Below are 9,884 nucleotides of genomic sequence, written 5' to 3'. Positions count from 1 at the left end.
TAATATCTTATTTGATTTTTTTATTAAATCCTCAATATTTCTTTATTTGGGGAAAGTCATTTTATTCCCTCTCTCATATTTTTGTAATAGAAATAATTGGAGATGAAATAAATAAAATCAAACGATCCTATTTTCAAAATTTGAGACAACTCAAATATGAAAATAACGAAATCCCCAACTCTCTCCGAGGGTCCTTGAGTTGCGTGAAATTTCTAGGATCAACCAAAATGCAATAAATATGATATGCAATGATGATCTAGTGTATAACATTCCAAATTGAAAATTTGGGGTGTTACAGAGTCCTTCTCCAAGGAAAAGTTCTTTAAAGAGTTTAGCACATCACCTAAAGGTGAATGCTGGAAGATATCTGTGGCGCTAAATTTGAAAATTGATAACCGATCCAGCTCGGTGTCCGCAGGCGTGCCCAGTCCAGAACTTATAGCCGAAGACGAGTCCGGAGTTCCATTGATGCAAATATTGCGGGGTGCCGAGCCTGTGTGCAGCTCCAACGCCGCGGACTCTGTGGCTTCGGATGGCACGATCTGCTCCGGTTCTAAGGCCATTGCAGAAACAGGGACCATCTTCTGGGTGTGATCCGATGACAGATTTAAGTCATGTTCATCGGGGCGAGGGGGAGCGATCGTTGCGGTCTCAAATCCATTGAAGATCAAGTCTCCACGGATATCCGCAACGTAGTTCAAGCTACCAAATCTGACCTGTGGCCAGGGCCGTAGCTATCGATCTACTCCAGATGGCCAAGCGAGTTGGCTCGTAGTACGAAGCCGTTGAACACAAAAATCTGTCTGGGGAGGAAGATTTCTCCTTGGATAGCGTCACTATAGACGATTAAAGGGGCCATCGAGACTTCCGTCGATGGCATAGTGGAACGCTCAATGAAAGCACCAATGCCGGTGTCAAAAATGGCAGATCTCGGGTAGGGGGTCCCGAACTGTGCGTCTAGGATGGATGGTAACAGGAGACGGGGGACACGATGTTTACCCAGGTTCGGGCCCTCTCTATGGAGGTAATACCCTACGTCCTGCTTGATTGATCTTGATGAATATGAGTGTTACAAGGGTTGATCTACCACGAGATTGTAATGGATAAACCCTAGAAGCCTAGCCTATATGACTATGGTAATGAGTATATCTATCCTTTCCGGACTAACCCCTTTGGTTTATATAGACACCGGGGGGATCTAGGGTTTACATAGAGTCGGTTACATAAGAAGGGATCTTCATCTTCGGTCGCCAAGCTTTCCTTCCACGCCAAGGAGAGTCCAACCCGGACACGGGTACAGTCTTCGGCCTTCATGTCTTCACAGCCATCAGTCCGACCCATGGATAACAGGCCGGACGCCCGAGGACCCCTTATTCCAGGACTCCCTCAGTGTTCCATTCCTTTATTTAATGAAAAATTGAAATCTTATATTGTGTTCTTTCATATCAATAATAGCACCTATGGTTTATAGGAAAGTCGTACCAACTATTATGGGACAAGACGGATTGCAGTCAATATCAAGCACAATGAAATCAACATGCACATAATTCCTATTTGCAAAAATAATAACATCATTTATTCTACCCATGGGTTTCTTAATGGTGGAATCCGCTAAGTGAAAATTAAGATAACATTCATCTATATTGGTAAATCCTAGCAAATCACATAAAGATTTTGTTATTCCAGAAACGCTAGCATTCAAATCACATAAAGCGTTGCACTCTTAATTTTTAATTTTAACTTTAATGGTAGGTTCCTATTCATCATATAATTTCCTACGTATTTAGACCTCCAATTCTAGATTTTCTTCTAGAGCCTTCATCATAGCTTCTATGATATGTTTAGTAAAAGTTTTATTTTATTCATAAGCCTTGGGTGAGTTTAGCATGGATTGCAACAAGAAAATACACTCAATCTAAAATCCTTGAAATCCAAAGTAGTGGGCACATCACTATTTAAAGTTTTGACCTCTGCAAACCCAGTTTTATCAAAAAAAATTATTAAGATTTTCACCCTCCGGACAATGGGGACGCCTTCTAGATAAAGTTGACTCATCTTGAGTCCCCTTTTCAACAAGTTTCATATTGCTAAACAAAGATTCAATCGGTGCAACACCAATCATTTTAATATCTTCATCATTACGAATCACAAAAGATCCTGGTTTAGCTGTCATTTTGTTCACTAGTGTAGTTTGCGTATCTGAGATTTTTCCTAGCAAATTTTGTTCACTAGTGTAGCTAGTTCTGTGTTGCTCTAGGTTATGACTATTGCATGATGAATGCCATCCAACATAATTATCCATCACTAATCCAATGCCTATGCTTTTCGCATATTGATCTTTGCTGCACACAGGAGGGGCGGTACGACACGACGTCATCCACGGCAACCACGATGCATGTGCCGCTGTGCTCCCCCGCATGTCGGCCTGGAGCAACTCTCCACTCTTCAGTGAGTTGGCCTGCAATGGCCTGGATCGCCGAGAGTGGTGGAGCAGAGAATTTCCTGCCTCGTGTCTGGCAGGTGATGACCCACAAGTATAGGGGATCAATTGTATCTCTTTTCGATAAGTAAGAGTGTCGTACCCAATGAGGAGCAGAAGGAAATGACAAGTGGTTTTCAGCAAGGTGATGTGTGCAAGTGCTGAAATTGTAAGTAGCAGAGTAGTTTGATAGCAAGATAATTTGTAACGAGCAAGTAACGATAGTAATAATAAAAGTGCAGCAAGGTAGCCCAATCCTTTTGAGGCAAAGGACAGGCCAAAATGGTCTCTTATGATAAGAAAAGCGTTCTTGAGGGTACATGGGAATTTCATCTAGTCACTTTCATCATGTTGGCTTAATTCGTGTTCGGTACTTTGATAATTTGATATGTGGGTGGACCCGTGCTTAGGTGTTGTTTTTACTTGAACAAACCACCTACTTATGATTAACCCTCCCGCAAGCATCCGCAACTACGAGAAAAGTATTAAGAATAAATTCTAACCATAGCATTAAACTTTTGGATCCAGTCGGCCCTTACGGAATAGCGCATAAACTGGGGTTTAAGCTTCTGTCACTCTTGCAACCCATCATCTAATTGCTACTCCACAATGCATTCCCTTAGGCCCAAATATGGTGAAGTGTCATGTTGTCGACGTTCACATGACACCACTAAGGGAATCACAACATACATACTATCAAAATATCATACACACATATCAAGTTCACAAGATTACTTGCAACATGATTTCTCCCATGACCTCAAGAACAAAAGTAACTACTCACAAATGATAAACATGCTCAAGATTAGAGGGGTATTAAATAGCATATTGGATCTGAATATATAATCTTCCACCAAATAAACCATATAGTAATCAACTACAAGATGTAATCAACACTACTAGTCACCCACAAGCACCAATCTATAGTTCCGGTAACAAGATTGAACACAAGAGATGAACTAGGGTTTGAGATGAGATGGTGTTGTTGAAGATGTTGATGGAGATTGCCCTTCCCAAGATGGGAGAGTTGTTGGTGATGATGATGACAATCATTTCCCCCTCCGGGAGGGAAGTTCCCCTGGCGGAATCGCTCCGCCGGAGGGCAAAAGTGCTCCTGCCCAAGTTCCGCCTTGAAGCGGCGGCACTCCATCCCAAAAGTCCTCTCCTTATTTTTCTTTCTAGGTAAAAATGACTTATATACCAGAATATGGGCACCGAAGGTGGGCCGAGGAGAGCACAACCCACCAGGGCGCGCCCAAGTGGGTTTTGCCCACCTGGTGGGCCCCTATGGTACTCATTGGCTCCAATATTACTCATATATTACATAAAAAAATCCTCGCGAAGTATTAGATCATTTGGAGTTGTGCAGAATAGGTAGCTTGACGTAGCTTTTTCAAGTCCAGATTTCCAGGTACCGGAATTCTCCCTCTTGGTGTATACCTTGCATATTATGATAGAAAAGGCATTAGAATTACTCCAAACAGCTTTATTATGGATAAAAACATCATAAATAACAGTAAGAAAACATGATGCAAAATGGACGTATCAACTCCCCCAAGCTTAGACCTCGCTTGTCCTCAAGCGAAAACCGAAATAGAAAAACATGTCCACATGCTTTGATAGAGAGGTGTCGATAAAAACAAAATACAGGCATAGAAGCATCATGTTGATTATCATAACAACAACAAAATTAAACATATGACTCTTATCATAGAACTTTTATCATATACTTCTAATGAATAAGTAAGTGTTCACCATACGGTCGAAGTATAAAGCAAAAACTCTATTGAAAACCAACAAACTATGTTCTCAGTCAACTTTGCAACTACAATTCATCATCTTTTCAGGAAGGGTCACGTATTGGAGCCTTTGGGCAAGTCCACATACTCAACCGATATCATATAGTCTTCTATGATTGCTAACACTCACCGCGTAGACATGAGCACAACGTTTCAACCGGACACATGGAAAGATAGGGCTTATAGTTTCGCCCCCCAACATATTCACCTCAAGGGTGATGTCAACAATAATAACTCATGCTATCTATATTCAACTGGACATATGTTCCTAGATCTTTCCTCACCACATGATGCTTGCCAAAGGAGAAAAATAAAAGGAATAGAAGGAAAACTTTGACTCTTTGCATAAAAGTAAATACATAAAAGTAAAAGATAGGCCCTTCGCAGAGGGAAGCTAAGGTTGTCGTGCGCTTATTTGTTTGTATACTCAACCCCTTAGTGCAAACGAACATCACGTCACATTGCCCCTTGTGATAGCGACCTTTACTATGCGGTATGTCGCTTTTATTCTTCACCATCACAAGTTCGTGCAATGCTCAATTTTCTCTTACACTAAATGATCTCACACTTTTAGAAGCAATTTTTATTGCCTTTTTGCACCGATGACAACTTACTTGAGGGATCTTGCTCAATCCCTAGGTAGGTATGGTGGACACTTGAAAATAAGATTTGGGTTTAGAGATTTTTGGGTGCACAAGTAGAATCTCTACTTAGTGCGGAATTTGTGGCTAGCAAAGATAGGGGGCAAGCACCACATGTTGGAGGATCTATGACAATATGACTTTTATGTGAATATAAACAAACATAAATCAATAAGTTGTCTTCCTTATCCAACGTCAATAATTTTGGCATATAATATTTTGATGAGGGCTCACAATCACAAAAGATTTCTAGGATAGTATATTTATAAGTGAATCTTCTCTTCCCTTATTAATTCCTTCATGAGTTGCATCATTGACTAATGCTATGTCTGTCAATCTCTAATAAAATTTTCTACTTATACTTTTCCTTATGTGGTGCCATCACCTACCATAGGATTAGTATATAATCGTATCTTTATTTATTTCCTTTCTCTTTTTTTCTTTTTTCTTTTCTTTTATTTGCAATATGAAAGTAAATAAAGCAAAAACTCAAACTAAACTTTTATTATATAACTTGCACACGATTACAAGTATAGATCACTAAGAAAACTCTCAACGAAGAAATGATCAAACTAACTTTTATTCATCTAAAGAAAAAGATCGAACTAAAATAAGTAAAAGTAATAAGATAGTGGGATGATACGATACCGGGGCACCTCCCCCAAGCTTGGCGAAATCCAAGGGGAGTGCCCATACCCGATACTCAATTCTCCTTTGGTGATGAAGAAGAAGGTGGTGGTGAAGAAGAAGAGATCTTGTCCTCGGATTTCCAAGGCAGTGGTCCGCCATCTTAAGGGGAGGAGTGAGTCTCACAGGTCCTGTAACTAGCAGCCAAACTCATACCTTTAAACCTGGTCTCATATTCAAAGACTTGGTTTTGAAGATCATAGATCTGGCTTTGGAGAAAGTTGATTTGCTTGTTGAGGGTGAAGATGATGTCCTTCATGGGCTTGCCATCCACCTTGAGATCACGGGAAAGGTCTATGATCATGAGGTGATTGGCATTGAGCCCACGCTCCACCATCCCCTTGCACCGGAAGACTTCTTGCTCCATGGCTTCAAGCCTGGCCTCCATGGTTCCCGTGCCCTTGGGACCTTGCTCATCGCGGATGTACAACACCCCCTCATGCATCTGGATGGTTTGAGGGTGCTGCACCACCTCCTCGCATATATGGGTTGATGACGTCTTTAAGAACTTGTCCTTGGAGGGACATGAAGGGGCCATAGTAGATGGTACCTCACAGAAAACAACAAGAAAAGAGAACAACAGATTTCTGCGCGATACAGTGATCAACAGGTTCGAGAAGTATATATAGATTTTTTATCTTGGAGGACAAGCATACGGTAGAAAACGGAGTCCGGAAGGTGTCCCAGGTGGGCACAACCCACCTGGGCGCGCCTGGTGCGCCCTGGTGTCTTGTGCCCACCAGCAGATGCTTCCTGGAAGTTTCTTTATTTCCAATATTTCTAAATATTCCAAAACTGATAAAAAAACATGTTTGCGGATTTTCTGGAGTCCGTTTACTTACTGTATCACGTACCTCCTTATTTTCATGATTCTGGAGTGTTCCGGAAGGACTCTTTTATGTGTTCTTCTGGTGTCAAAGTTTGGATAACATTACTTTCAACATTAATAGGCGTACCTGAGATATAGTGCTTTATCCGTTGCCCATTGACAACCTTCGGGTTAGTACCTTCGGAATTATTTATTTTGATGGCTCCAGACTGGTAAACCTCCTCCATAACATAGGGGCCTTCCCATTTTGAGAGGAGTTTTCCTGCAAAGAATATGAAATGAGAGTTGTACAAAAGAACATATTCTCCGACTTTAAACTCACGCTTTTGGATTGTTTTTTCATGCCATCTTTTTACTTTTTCTTTGAATAGTTTTGCATTTTCGTAAGCTTGGGTTCTCCCCTCATCTAATGAGCTAATATCAAATAACCTTTCACCAGCAAGTTTGAAATCATAGTCGAGTTCCTTGACTGCCCAAAATGTTTATGTTCTAACTCAAGAGGCAAATGACAAGCTTTTCCATAAACCATTTTATAAGGAGACATACCCATAGGATTTTTATATGTTGTTCTATAAGCCCAAAGTGCATCATCTAATTTCTTAGACCAATTCTTCCTGGACCTATTAACAGTCTTTTGCAAAATTAATTTTATTTCTCTATTGCTAAGTCCGACTTGGCCACTAGACTGAGGATGATAGGGTGATGCCATTCTATGGTTAACATCATACTTGGCAAGCATTTTATGAAAAGCACCATGAATAAAGTGTGAGCCACCATCAGTCATTAAATATCTAGGGACTCCAAACCTTGGGAAAATAACTTCCTTAAGCATTTTAATAGAGGTGTTGTGATCAGCACTACTGGTTGGAATAGCTTCTACCCATTTAGTAACATAATCAGCAGCAACCAAAATATGTGTATACCCATTAGAGGAAGGAAAAGGTCCCATGTAATCAAATCCCCAAACATCAAATGGTTCGATAGCAAGTGAATAATTCATGGGCATTTCTTGATGCTTACCGATATTACCTATTCTTTGACATTCATCACAAGATAAGACGAACTTACGGGCATCCTTGAAGCGAGTAGGCCAATAAAATCCAGACTACAATACCTTATGAGAAGTTCTATCTCTAGCATGATGCCCTCCATAAGCTTCGGAGTGACATTTCCATAGAATTTGTCTCTATTCATGCTCAGGTACACAACGTCTAATGATACCATCTACTCCTTCTTTATAAAGATGTGGGTCATCCCAAAAGTAATGTCTTAAATCATAGAAGAATTTTTTTCTTTTGTTGGTAAGTAAAGCTAGGTGGTAAATATTTAGCAACAATGTAATTAGCATAGTCAACATACCATGGAGTATTGTGAGCAACATTTATTGCAGCTAACTGCTCATCAGGAAAACTATCATCAATAGGTAGTGGGTCATCAAGCACATTTTGAACCCTAGATAAATTATCAACTACTGGTTCTCAGCTCCTTTTCTATCAATGATATGTAAATCAAATTCTTGTAACAACAGAACCCATCGAATAAGTCTAGGTTTAGCATCTTTATTTTCCATAAGGTATTTAATAGTAGCATGGTTTCTGCGAATAGTTACTTTGGAATCAACAATATAAGGTCTAAACTTGTCACAAGCAAACACCACTGCTAAGAATTCTTTTTCAGTAGTAGCATAATTTCTTTGAGCATTGTCTAGAGTTTTACTAGCATAATGAATAGCATTCAGTTTCTTATCAACTCTTTGTCCTAGAACAGCACCAACAGCATAATCACTAGCATCACACATAATTTCAAAAGGCAAGTTCCAATCAGGTGGTTGAACAATAGGTGCAGAAATTAAGGCTTTCTTGAGTGTTTCAAAGGCTTCTAAACAATCATCATAAAAAACAAAGGGAATATCCTTTTGCAAGAGACTAGTGAGAGGCCTAGAAATTTTAGAAAAGTCTTTGATAAATCTCCTATAGAAACCAGCATGACCTAAGAAACTATGAATACCTTTTATATCTTTAGGACATGGCATTTTCTCAATTGCATCAACCTTAGCTAGGTCCACTTCAATACCTCATTCAGAAATTTTATGACCCAAGACAATGCCTTCATTAACCATAAAGTGGCACTTCTCCCAATTCAAGACAAGATTTGTTTGTTCACATCTCTGCAAAACTCGATCAGGATTGCTTAAACAATCATCAAAGGACTTCCCATAAACATAAAAGTCATCCATGAAAACCTCAACAATCTTTTCACAAAAGTCAAAGAATATAGCAGTCACACATCTTTGAAAGGTAGCAGGTGCATTACATAAACCAAAAGGCATACGTCTATAAGCATAGCTTCCAAATGGACAAGTAAAAGTGGTCTTTTCTTGATCAGGTTGAGAAATATGTATTTGTGAAACGCCAGAATATCCATCAAGGAAGCAAAAGTGTGTATGCTTAGATAATCTTTCAAGCATTTGATCAATAAAAGGCAAAGGGTAATGATCTTTTCTAGTTGCTTTGTTTAATTTTCTAAAATATATTACCATTCTCTAACCTGTAACAATTCTTTGTGGAATAAGTTCATTCTTATCATTAGGAACAACAGTTATACCTCCTTTCTTAGGAACACAATGAACAGGACTTACCCATCTACTATCAGCTATAGGATAGATTACACATGCTTCCAGAAGTTTTGATATTTCCGTTCTTACCACTTCTTTCATCTTCGGATTTAACCGACGTTGGTGATCAACAGCAGATTTAGCATCAGGATCCATATTATTTTTTTGCTGACATAGAGTGGGACTAATGCCCTTTAAATCATCAAGAGTATATCCAAGAGCAGCTTGGTTCTTCCTCAGAACTTTCAATAATATTTCTTCTTCATGTTCTGAAAGGTTGGCACTAATAATAACATGATATATCTTCTTTTCATCAAGATAAGCATATTTCAAAGTGTCTGGCAATCATTTTAATTCAAACACATGATCACCTTTAGGTGGAGGAGGACCTCCTAGAGTTTCAATAGGCAAATTGTGTTTAAGCAGAGGACGTTGTTCAAAGAAAATTTTATCTATTTCATTTCTTTCATGCATATTTAAATCATTTCTGTCGTGGTTTTGTCACGGCAGATGTCCTAGAGAAAGGACTTAGTCGTGGAGCCATCGCGACGGGTTAGCTTGAAGGGGTTAAAGCAGACACAAGGACGCAAGAGAGTTTATACTAGTTCGGCCCCTTCGAGGAAGGTAAAAGCCTACGTCTAGTTGTGATGGAATTGATGGGGTTTCGATGACTAGGGAGCAAGCAAGCTTCGCCTATGTCTCGAGTTGTTGTCTGTTCCCTGAACCTGTTGGAAATATGCCCTAGAGGCAATAATAAAAGCATTATTATTATATTTCCTTGTTCATGATAATTGTCTTTATTCATGCTATAATTGTGTTATCTGGAAATCGTAAT

The sequence above is a fragment of the Triticum urartu genome, chromosome 5A (assembly GCF_056163025.1).
Source record: "Triticum urartu cultivar PI428250 chromosome 5A, HENAU_Tu73, whole genome shotgun sequence".
NCBI classification, from domain to species: Eukaryota; Viridiplantae; Streptophyta; class Magnoliopsida; order Poales; family Poaceae; genus Triticum; species Triticum urartu.
Note: the sequence above shows the minus strand (reverse complement) of the source record.